Source organism: Herpailurus yagouaroundi, unplaced genomic scaffold, assembly GCF_014898765.1.
Source record: "Herpailurus yagouaroundi ecotype Mexico unplaced genomic scaffold, PumYag 29, whole genome shotgun sequence".
In the NCBI taxonomy this organism is placed as follows: domain Eukaryota; kingdom Metazoa; phylum Chordata; class Mammalia; order Carnivora; family Felidae; genus Herpailurus; species Herpailurus yagouaroundi.
Window position 1 is genome coordinate 62,766,725 of NW_024412377.1, and position 8,184 is coordinate 62,774,908.

Genomic DNA, 8,184 nt, shown 5'->3' on the forward strand with positions numbered 1-8,184 from the left:
CACACTTCCTACTCCCTCTGTATGGAATACTCCACCTCACATCCTCTCATGCTTCCTCCCTCACTTTATTCAGCTCAAATATCACTCTCTCCAAGAGGCCCTACCTGATCACCAGCCGCATGCTAGACCATCCTGCCCTGGCCTTATTTCCTTCGTAGCCATTGTCATCTCACTCCTGAAATGGTTATTTTTATTCACTTGATTGTTCATTGTCTGTGTCTCTTGCTAGACTGTAAACTTTGTGAAGGTAGAGACTTTGCCCCAATCACAGCCACGCGCCCTGCATGAGAACAATGCTTGGCACATAGTAGGTGCTCAATACATACTTGAATGAATGAAATACTTGAATTAATTTTCTTTCTGTGCTTTGGTAAGATTATTATCACCTCCAAAAAAGAAAGCGCTGACTCTCCCTTTCTGCCCCTTGAATCCTTGCTTGGCCAAACCCTTTTTTCCCATGCCAGGGCGGAACAGGTGATAAACATTGTTTTTTGGAAGGGCAGAGGAGGCCACAGAGAGCATGACATTGGGCCTCACTTATCATGGTTTGGCTGCTAAAAATGGATTCCCCAAATGCAGATTCTGACCAGCCCTGGAAAACCCAACCCCACCTTGAATATCATTAGACTGGAAGTGGCCAGCTGTTCTCTCTGCCTGGAGTGTTCTTCCCCTCACTCTTTGCACGAAGACTTCCTGCTAACCCTGCACATATTGGCTCAAATGCCATCTTCCCTGAGAGGCCTTCCCCCGAGCGTCTAGCCCACGAGCCTCTAGCCCACAGGCCTCTAGCCCACGTCACTCTCTCCCATGAAAGGCAAATCCTCACATTTGCAATTCAGTGTCGTTCATCTGCTCCGCAGTTGGTTTGCTGCCTCCTGCCCTAGCCTGTTGGCCCCACGAGGGCAGGGGCCTTGCTTACACTGTGTCCTCTGCACATCTGGTCCCTGGCACTGTCCTGGGCCATAGTAGGTGCTCACCCAACTCAGGTTGGAGGCACTGGTGAAGAGGTTCTCCCCAGAGGCCTCCAGCCTGCAGAACCCACTTCACTGCCCCTCACTGAGAACCTGTCTGTGCCCCTCCTGCCGGTAAGGGAGACACGCAGTCCGGCCACTCTCCCTTTCTCCTCTGCTGGAAACCTGCCAGAGATGGGCTGCTTGCTTCCTCCCTAATGCTGGGCCAGCACAGTGTGGAGTCACTGGGGGACCCTCTTGCTCACCAGAAAGGCCCCCCTGCCCATAGGGGCCCGAATGGAGACTTTCTTGTAGGGAGAGCTCAGGTCCTTGGTCCTTCCCACCCCCTCACTGCTACAACAAAGCTTTCAGCTGAAGGCCATGACCTTCCCCTTTAAGGCTTGGTTTTCAGAGTCTTCACCCACTTTCCCCATTCAGCCCCATCCCATCCCCACCCAGGCCTCCCTTTGGCTCCCCGTTGCCCCCAGAGAGAGCCCCAACTCCTTGGCCTGGCATTCCAGATGCTTCAAGAGGGGGAGCTGCGTAGACAGTCTGGCCTTGTTTGGGGCCCTTCCACCACCCCACGCCTGCTCACCTGGTTGCTCACCATTTCCAGGGCGCCCTGGGCCCTTTCACAGCCCCCGGGGTGGGGGGGGGGGGGCTCTGCAGGTGTTGTTGAGCCTTCTTCCGGGACATCTTCCTGGCAGGGGCAGGATCGGCCCCTCCCTCTGCTGCACTCTGAGCTCTCTGGAGCAGAGACCTGCAGCCCCAACAACAACAGCAACCGTATTGAGTGCTTCGGGTGAGTGCTGCATGTTCTAAGTGCTTTGCATTAAACGCATTCAATCCTCACAACAAAAACCATGGCTTACACCACTCCTACCTGCATTCATTCATTCAACAATATTACATACTTACTGTGGGCCACAGGCCATTCTAGGTTCAGGCGCTAGAGCTGAGAACAAAATGCTCAAAACTCCCAGCCCTCTGCAGCTTATGTTCTAGTAGAATGAGTTACGGACAACTAAAGGGAAATAGAGGACGTACTAAATAGTGATTAGGGCTCTGAGGAAAAATAAAGCAAGGAGGGGTATGCAAAGGACCTGGGGGGCTGGGGGGGGCGGTGGGCTGCCCTTTAAATACTGGAGTCAGATAAGGTGACATTCAAGCAAAGACCCAAAGAAGGTGAGAAAGCAAGCCAGGCCTGTACCTGGAGAAGAGCATTCCAGACAGACAGAATGGCCAGGGCAACATATCAGGGCAGGACTCGAGGGAGCCGAGGGGAGTCCTGCAGGGTGAGCCAGGGGAGAGGTGGGAGGCGCAACAGGTGGGGGAGGTGAGGCCACGTGGTGTGGACCCGTGGGCCACTGGGAAGGCTTTGGTCCTCCCGTTGGTTGCAGGGCCCTGAGAGTGAGCTATCGGCGAGCCAGCGTGGGAGCAGAAAGGACAGGGAGTTGAGAGACACGGTGGCTCTGAGCAGCGGGGTAGAGCTGGAGAGGGAAAGATGTCACTGGAATCTGGGTATCTGGATACATCTGAGAGCAGAGCCAACCGGACTTCCTGAGAGTCAGATCAGATGCGGGCATGCGAGACAGAGGAGAGTCCAAGATGTCTCCGGGGTTTTCATCTGAGCCCCTGGGAGGATGGAGGTGTCTGCTCCTTCACAGATTAGGAAATGAAGGCACAGAGTCAAGTAACCTGCCCCAGATCACACCGCCGGCCATTGGCCGAGCTGGGATTTGAACCCAGGCCTCTGGCTTTGGAACTTGGAGCTCCCTAACCCGCTGTGGTGCCTGGCGAATGCCAAACCTTAAAAGAAGAGTTTTCGAGAGAGGGAGGTAGAGACAGTGCCCGGATTGGAAACGCGACTGCTTCCGATCCAGCCTGGCGGGAAAGCGAAGCATCGGAACACGGACTTGGGCACCCGTCTGCTGGATTCCAGGAAGCGAGGGCCCAGCTTGCCCCTGCAGTGTCACTCAGAGGGCATTGGCCGTGCCAGCCTGCTTCCCTCAGTGTCCCAGGGGCACAACCGCACCCGTGGGGGCCCGACACAGGCAGCTACGTCACCTCCATCCAGCTCAAGGCACTGTCACCATGGAGAGACACCAACAGGCCTCCACAATATCTGGGCAACACAGGATAGGAGGGCTCCTCCTCGCTCCAGGGCCCAGGCCCAGGCACGTTGGAGTGTGGGCTGGGGGTGGGGCCTGGGGAATTCTGGGGCTCAGCCTGACACCCCAGAGGAGAGCAGAGTCAGCACCAGCGCTGCCTCTCCTGAGTGCCCGCAGAGTGCCCCGCCTCATCCCAGCCCCTTCTCCCTCAGCCCTGCCAAAGAACGACTGCTAATCTCGATTTGCCGATGGGGAAACTGAGGCTCAGTGAGGCAAGGTCACCTGGCTGAGATGCAACTGTGAGGAAATGGCAGAACCGGTTCGAGTCCTCAAGCCTGTGTTCTTTCACTCCGTCACGGGCTTCTCCCTGAAGCCAGCATGAGGGCAGTTCGTTCCCAAAAACCAAAAGATTTTTGTAAATGTGGCCCCAAAGGTCATGTGGCAAGTCCCAATCCCTGCCCTCCACTGAGCTGTGAGGCCCCAACCAAGTAACTTCGTCTCCCCGAGACTCAGTGTTCTGTAAAGTGTTCTGTAAAATGGGAGAGTGACCACACCTTCCTCAATGACTACCGTGCGGCCCGAATGACTGTGTGTGGAGCTCAGCTGGCTGTGTGTACCACTCAGAATTCTGAAACCTCTGGCCCCAGGTTTGGGATAAAAGGTTGTGGATCCTCGATTCTCTAAGGCACTTTCCAGGCACCAGGCTCAGCACTTTGTACGGGTGATTGTAGTTAATCCCCTCACAGTCACCGAAGCAGACACTATCACTATGCCCATTCCCTAGATGGGAACACTGAGGCTCCAAACAGTGAAGCAACGTGCCCGGTTCACACAGCCATAGAGTGAAGGCCAGAATCTGAACCTCAGACTGCCACTGGGCACCACAATTTTCTCCCGCCCTCTGCAAAGCCTGCCGGCCCAGCTGGGGGCCAGGCACACAGGACAGAGGCGTGAGTCACAGTCACTGCCCTCCAGCAGCCTACTATCTGATCGGGGAAATAGACCACAGCGCATCAGTCAGGGCCATCAGGGGAGGGCTTCAACCACCGGTCAGATCCTTGGACTTTATCCAGAAGACCATGGGGAGCCATGGAAGGGTCTAGAGCAAGAACACAATACAGTCAGGCTGATGCCCTAAAAAAGTGGTTCCCAGACACGGGCAGGCATCAGAAACCCCCGGAGGGCTTGTTAAACACAGACTGCTGGGCCCCACCCCAGAGTTCCTGATTCAGTAGGTCTGGGGTGGGGCCGGGGAATTTTCATTTCTAACAGGTTCCCAGGTGACACTGCTGCTGGTGATGTGGGGACCTCCACTCTGAAAAAAACGCTGTTTAGAACAACACAGTGATGTGGAGGGTGGCAGGAGCACCCGAGTGTTTACTGGAATAAAGGCTGTCATATATGTGGTACTGGGAACAGGCCACGTCGATCACCCCATCCTCATAGCTCACAGATGATGAAGCACTGAGACCTGGGGAGGAGAACTACCCACACGGGGACACACAGCTGGTCACTGCTGGAGCAGGGAGTCCATCCTGGGGACTTGGGGCTCCAGAGGGATCCCCCACCACTGGCCCACTCTGAGATGGGGCCTAAAATGGGGTCCTTGGAGGACAGGACTGGGTCCTGTTCTTCATAAGCTACACAGTCACTAAGCTAGAGTCTGTGAGTCAGGTAAATAGGTGTGAGGGTTGCTGCATTCCCAGATGCTGGAGCCTCTCACATCCCCTGGGGACCCCCAGCTGCAACGAGTTTGCCCTCACCCCCTGCCACTGCAGCGAGGCCAGGAGCCGTCCAACCAGGGCAGGTGGCGGCTGCTGCAGAGGGAGAGAAAGGGGCCGTCAGGGTGAGCCTGGAGACCCCCATCCCTGGAGGAGCCCCTGGCCCTGCCTTGAATTCCCCAAACGGCTGCATTAGGGAAATCAAGGCAACTTTCCTCCAGTCACTTTCCGGTGGGCTCTTACCTTCAGCACCTCTTTGCGGGACCCAAGCCTGGACATGGCCCTCTTCCCTGCACCCCCAGGGAGGGAGGGCACCGGGAGACCAGTGGCTGTCCTCTCTCTGCTCCCAAGACTTATAGTCCCGGTCCCCTTCCTGGCCGAGTGACCCTGAGCCCTGCTCTTGGCATCTCTTTCCGCATTTGCAGACCGCCTGACTCCCAGGCTGCGTGTGGATGGGTTGCAACGAGATCAGGAAAGCCACTACTTCCTGAGCACCTACTATGTGCCAGATCCATTGTCAGATATCTGCCAGGCACCCCATCATTAGCCCGCTAGATGCAATCCAGCTCCGCGGGTCTGCTCTCTCCCTAGACATGCCCGGGGATACCCCACCAGCGCTACCTACCATGGCCATGCTCACACAGGTTTTGTACATTTGACTTCTTATGAGAGAGAAAGAGAAAGGGCGGGGCAGATCAGGCAAACCATGGAGTTAAACAGGAGTGAGGGGTGCTTGGACCCAGTACGATTTTATGAACCTCCATATGCTTGAGCTATTTTATAACACGATCATGCTAGCCCAGGGAGTGTGCAGCTGGCCTGGTGGAGGGAGGAGGCACTGAGGAACTGGGTCGGGAGCCGGCCAAGTTCCTTGCCGTCCAGATGTCATGGTGAAGACCGGAGGCTGTGACTCACCATGAAATGCCGGGGTAATCTGGATGTTTCTGAAACTCAGAAGTCCCCCCACGCTCTTGTCAGCTCCTGGCAAAGGTGTGGGCCTGGTGAGCCCGTCAACCAGCAGAGTGAACCAGGGTTCCCAAGGTGGCCAAGCGTGGGGACACCCACCAGCCTTCCTTTCTCAGGCTCCCCATGGGGATTGTAGGCCATCTCTGGGATGCCCTGTGGTTCCAGCACAAGTCGCAGACCCACCACCGCAATGGCCAACGGGGTGGGCCTCTGGGCCCTGCAAACCAGCCAGGGACAGCAGAGCCCGCTCGGAGTTCCCAAGCCCCAGGCCTGGCGGAAAGCCCCTTGCTGCAGAAGTGGGCTGGCTACAGCTTGTTGTGCTGTTGCTAAGTTCTGCGCTGATCAATCTGGGCCTCGTGGGTTTTTTTTCCTCTGGTTTCATGTTCTGACGGGAACTGTGCAAATCTGGAGCGCGTTAATCGCAGCCACAGCATTCCAGAGGGCGTGACGCTGCGAGTTCCTCCTTGGCCCCAAATCTTGAGTCCACACCCTCCCGGCTCAGAGGATGGTCAGGAGAGCAGCTCAGGCCAAGCCTGGAATACGATCTATAGGATCCGACCCTCACTGTCCTTTCCAGAAGTTATAACTTGCCTTCCAGAGAGATGGAAGAGGCTTTAGGGCCAATACTGAATTCTGCTTCTGGGTTCCACGGCTCCCCTTCTGGTATTTACAGCTCCATATACTTTGTTCCGAAAGTCACCCTCAGCCTCATTCCACAGGGCCTTGTGCCGGCTCCCTGAGCTCGACCCGCCATTCCCCCAGAGATCCTAGGGCCCAGGTTTCACCTCTCCCTCCTTCCTGCCTCCACTCAGCCAGATCTGCCCCTAATTCCTTTACCCTTTCTTCTTTTCCTTCACTATTCATGCTCTTCTAGAGATTATGCTTTAGAGAGATGGACAATATTGTAACATTTTTAAATTATTTGTACACTTTATAAGTAAAATAATTTCGGGTGGAAATAAGCACTTAGGAGAAAAACTAAGGTGGGTAAGGGGTGAAGAGGAGAATTAGGGTGTACATGTGAGAGAGAGTTGAGGGCACAGCAGCTGGGGGTCCGGGGAAGCTCTAAGAAGGTGGTATTTGGGCAGAGACCTGGAAGGGAAGGCATCCACCACAGAAGCATCTGAAGACATTTGGGGGAGGAAACGGCAGGTACACGGGCTCCGAGGGGAACAGCAAAGAGGCCTGTGTGTTTAAAGCAGGTGAGTGACCAGGCAGGAGGAGAGGAGGTTGAGGGGAACTGGACCCTGAGGTCTGGAGCTTGGTGAGCTATAACGATTTAGGGTTTTCCCGCAACTACAATGGGAAGCCACTGGCTTGTTGAGTGCACCGAGGTGACATTATCGCAGTTGTGTTTTCAAAGGATCTTCCTGGCTGCCTGTGAGCCAAGTTGCAGGCAGAAGCAAGGATTCAAGGTAGGAGGCACCTGCTGCAGAGAGGACTGGCCAGGCCTGAGGGGTGAGCGGTGGTGGCTCCCAGAAGAGGAGGTTGGTTTAAGGATACAGGCTGTGGGGTATGAGAGAAAGGAGAATGAGTCAAAAAACGCTCTGGGGCTTGGGCCCAGCGGCTGCTGGGAGGCAGGAGGGGAGAGTGAGGCCGTGGTGGGGAAGCTGTGAGCAGAGCAAGTCTGTGGGGGTGAAACTGAAAGGTCAGTCTGGGTTCCAGACCGCATGGAGCCTTGCGAGCCATGGAGACAATAAACAAACCTGCTCTGGGTTAGTTCTGAGGACAGGAGAGAAGTCATTGGTGGGCTTCAGGCAGGAGAATTCCAGAACAGTTCAGGCATTAGCCCCCTCTGAGGATCCTCCTGGTGCAAGTAAGCGGTCTCTTCCTTGCGCAGGGAAGTCACAAAGTGACTTCATCCTGGAATCTCGACTCGGCTTCCCTAATATCTTGTTGCACGGACTATGTTCCACTCTACCGTTTCACGGAGAATAGGACAGGCGCAGAGAGGCGCAGTAACTTGCCTGAGGTCACACAGCAGAGAAGCTGGGATTCAGATCCAGACAGCCTAGCTCCAGTCTGTGTGTCAAACCCCTGCACCCCGCCATCTGACGCTTATCAACCCCCCCCTCCCACGCTCACACCGTGCTGCGCAGCTGTGCACGATAGAGATACCTGTGGTAGAGGACGCGGCTCCTGCCTGGTTTTACTGCAGGCCTCCCCTCTGTGTTTATTAATTTGCTAGACAAATATTTATATGCGAAGGCCAGGGCTGGGGGCCCGTGTTTCCTGCCTGTGCAGGGATGGAGGAAGGAGGGGCAGGGGAGGGGGGGGACGGAGGAGGAATTTAATCCTGCAGAATGCTCAGTGCCTGGAGGGAAGGAAGCCACAAACAGGGCCTGGATGGCCCCGGGGTTGGGGCAGGAGAGCTTAGGGGCGAACAGGGCCTGTCTTAGAGTCACCCCAACCCTGTGTGACCACAAAGTCACCCGA

At 55.7% G+C, this 8,184-nt stretch overlaps 1 long non-coding RNA gene across 1 annotated transcript; it reads right to left on the bottom strand.

Moving 5' to 3' along the window:
• Nucleotides 1–6,643: 6,643 nt before the first annotated feature.
• Nucleotides 6,644–7,908, bottom strand: LOC121041207 (uncharacterized). Its single transcript, XR_005795618.1, has 3 exons — nt 7,867–7,908; nt 7,455–7,715; nt 6,644–7,254 (listed from the first exon to the last, which is right to left on the bottom strand). It is a non-coding gene; the product is annotated as an uncharacterized LOC121041207 (long non-coding RNA).
• Between the last annotated feature and the right edge of the window lie 276 nt (nt 7,909–8,184).